The following is a 3,879-nucleotide window of genomic DNA, read 5'->3' on the forward strand; positions in this document are numbered from 1 at the left end:
ATGCTACTGCCGTTTAACAAAAACAGATTAAGATACGCATATTTGCGGCCATCAAAGTTTGCTATTCTAATCAATTTTCAAGTCTCTTTTAACACTTTGGCATCTATTTTGCCATAAGCAAAATTGCTTTACGGAAAAGAAGTTTTTCTTGAAACTTCTCCAAGTCATATAAGGACTTTTGGTGTGAAGAACAGTAATCGTTTTTCCTGTTATAACAAGTGTAGTGTTTTAATATTAAGAAACACTAAAGTAAGTACTTGTTACATATGTATTAATTAGACAGAGGAGTTGGCTTACTATTTCCTTTCTATGTTAACCAATATTTCGACTTGTTTTTTCTTATCCATGTATGAATATATATGGTGGAAAGGAGAATCACTCCAGGAGAGCATTAAGGCATGAGCACTTCCTTGCCTTACGATTGGAATTGAAATCAAGACAAAAGTTCTTGGACGTAGGATGTGGAATTGGAAAACAGTCGAGAAATTGCTTGATTCAGCTCTACATCAATTACAAGTCTCAACAATAATGAATATCAAATATCCAGGGGACAGGTATTGATTTTGATTATTGAATAATGGAAACTTAATTGATTCACTTGGCGGGTCGTGCCTAAAATTGTACCCGAAGCAATCTAATGAGATGGCTTAATTATGATATTAATTTCGTATTCCTTAAATGGCAAAGAATGAGATTTTACAAGAAATATAGGATCACCGGAAGTGATAATATTTCCCAAGTCTCATTATGATTAAATTCATTTATGTCTATAACCACCGGAAGTGGTAATATTTTCATAGGCTTGTTGTAATTACAACTGAAGATGTGTTAGGGAAAAATTCTCTACATCATATGTATGCCTCGATTTGCTCCTGAAGTAGTATTATCTTAAAAGAAGTTATAAACTATATCACAATTTGATATACTTAAGGCACGTTCAGATAATTATATTTCATTCCTGAAGAATGAGAAAATTTGATAAATGTTGCAAATACATATACATTCCCTGAAGTGAATGTGATAATATGTAGTAAAGCCTATAAATATAAACGTGCATTTGATTGTGAAAATATCATGATCCATCTCCAGAAGAGGTAAAATAATTGAGAAGACATATTCTGAATATTATATGCTTTACTCCTGAAGTAGTAAACTCATAAATTTGCTCCTCGAGTAGCAAACTTTGAACTCTACTCCCAAAGTAGTAGAACTTTGAGCTCTACTCACAAAATAGTAAACTCTGAATTCTACTCCAGAAGTAGTAAGACTATGAATTTTACTCCTGAAGTAGTAAGGCTTTGAATTCTACTCCCAAAGTATTACAACTCTAAAATCTACTCCCGAAGTAGTAGAATTCTGAAATTGACTCCTGAATAAGTAAACCTTTAAACTTTACTCCCGAAGTGGTAAAACTTAAAACTTTACTCCTGAAGTAGTAAAACTCTGAAACTTTACTCCTAAAGCAGAAAGAATTAGCAAAATATCTGAGAAATACTCTGAAGCAACGTCTTCTTGTGTTTAAGCAAAATAACGAGCTATTGATGAGCGTCGTATTTCAAGCACATTTAAATAATCAGGTTTCGTTTCCCGAAGTGAATGAACAAACACCACAACTTATCTCCTGGAGAGATAAAATACAAGGAATATACATGTTATTTTTGTGGTATGAAATTAAGACATAGCAACACGTACCTGTCGTACGCAGAAACATCTTTAATAATTTTATCAAAGTATCTTTCTAAGGCAAAAGAAAGCAGAGTAGAATGCTTTCTCCTATAACTACATTAATACATTATGGTTGGTTGTTATTGATTTCCTTGAAGGAAATAAACATTAATGTATCTCATCCTGAAGGATGTGATTACTACGTAATTGTCGTTTTGATACAAAATATTCAAATGTCAATGGCTAATCTCCTTGATGGATATATTTGAAATACTGAAGTTTATACTTAAAATTTTATGTTCATAATTTATAGTTGAATATTGTCTTTAAAATTCCATTTGATTACTGTTTTCTTTCATGACACCAGTAGTGTCTAACCAAATTTTCTTTCGTGAAACCAGAAGTATCTAAAAAAAAATATTTGGTAATAGAAATTAATGATCAAAGGCCCCAGAAAAGCTAATTTATTTACAAGTATCATGACAATAGCAGTGTCCAAATAATATCTGATTATGATAGATAAATTGAAGTCTGTCGAAGAGGTTATATGTGATAGCATCGTTTATCCAAGATCATAATCGTTACGTTCGGAAAACAAACTGTGGTAGACCTGAAGTTTACTACAATAAAAATGGTTATCATATTGAGACTACAAATGATCGGAATATTAAATATCTTCAAGTTACTACAGGTAAGAATACACATGTGAAATGTTACCCGAGCATGATGAGATCACATACCACGATAAACTAGAAGTTTATTGATATACAATTTCATGAAAATAGCAAACCAGAAGTTTATTAAAATAAATAGCACTCGTCATGGTAAACTTGAAGTTTACGGGTACATATAATTTTATCAGTTGACAAGTACCATTTTGATCGTCCTGATTTAAATCTGATGTGCTAATTGAGTATTAAAAACATATTGAAGAACTAGAAGATTCTTCAAGAATTTGTTTGTGTTGCTTGTTCTCATGATAAGTTGATTATACCAGCTAATGTCGGGATTTGAATCCCCAAAATTTGGAAAATATAAAAGGTGAATGTGGCCCCTTCACAACGCAATGTGATGTCTTAAATAGATGTATCTATGAGACACACATATACATTTATTGTCAACTGGAAGTTTGACATTTACGAAGTTGCTTGCTCAAAATTAAGTTGGAAGCACAATTTTTCAGAATATGTAATCAAGACAGATCATCTTGATAGTGTTGGTTTATATCTAAGCTGGTTTGGCATTGGATGCCTCCATAATATAGCCAAACCATTTCTTATGAGAACAGAGCTTCAGATATTGGTTTGAGATATGATATATTGCATACGACAACACTTGTATGCTTCAGATCAATAAATTAAGACAAATTCTCTCCTCATAATTGGTTCAGGGTCAGGAACTAGATATTTTCATCTTATAGTTTTTGATGTGTTGTATATGATTAATGGATATACCATAATGCACACAGATGGAATTTCCCAAAGAAAATAAGGACATATGTCACTAAAATAAGGGGGAGAGAATAAGCAGCTAAGAAATATGTTGTGAATTATCATCAGTATGATCCTCAGATGATTCAAGTCAAATGCTAGAAGCAGTTGCGGACCCATCTATTTCATATTTCATCAGCAAAGTGCTCCTAAAGTCTCTGAAGGACAGAGTCTACAGCATGCATGGAGCATGGTAGACCAATCGGTTTCAAATATAATAATCCTTGAAAAAAAGGAGGAGCAAATTATAATAATAAGGAGGCAATGTGCTCTTGAAGAGCTACGACATAACACTTCATAAACCTTATGAGAGGTTCAGGTACCTGAAAATATGAGATCTCAGTAAGTTGTTGCGAACCGATACAAATGATATATCATTGACGATATCTTTGATACTATATAGCGTGCAATATAGTATAAGGTTTTGACGATCAGAATTCTACATCTCCTAAAGCATGTTGACGTAGAAATAATTAGCAAGTGAAATGATGCATCTTGGTAAGCGATTGGACCTATAGTCCAGACATCAGAAGATGTCACAATACAAATTTTCGGGAAACTTTATCTTGATGGAAGTTGTCACGGTATATTCATTGACCTATATGGCTTACTTGACAAAATTTATATGAAAATTTACGAAGGATTCCAAATGCACTTATAAGCATATACAAATTCTTGGGAAACTTGTTTATAATCCTTAAATGGATTAAATGAATCAAGGTTG

This window comes from Lycium ferocissimum, chromosome 7 (assembly GCF_029784015.1).
Source record: "Lycium ferocissimum isolate CSIRO_LF1 chromosome 7, AGI_CSIRO_Lferr_CH_V1, whole genome shotgun sequence".
In the NCBI taxonomy this organism is placed as follows: domain Eukaryota; kingdom Viridiplantae; phylum Streptophyta; class Magnoliopsida; order Solanales; family Solanaceae; genus Lycium; species Lycium ferocissimum.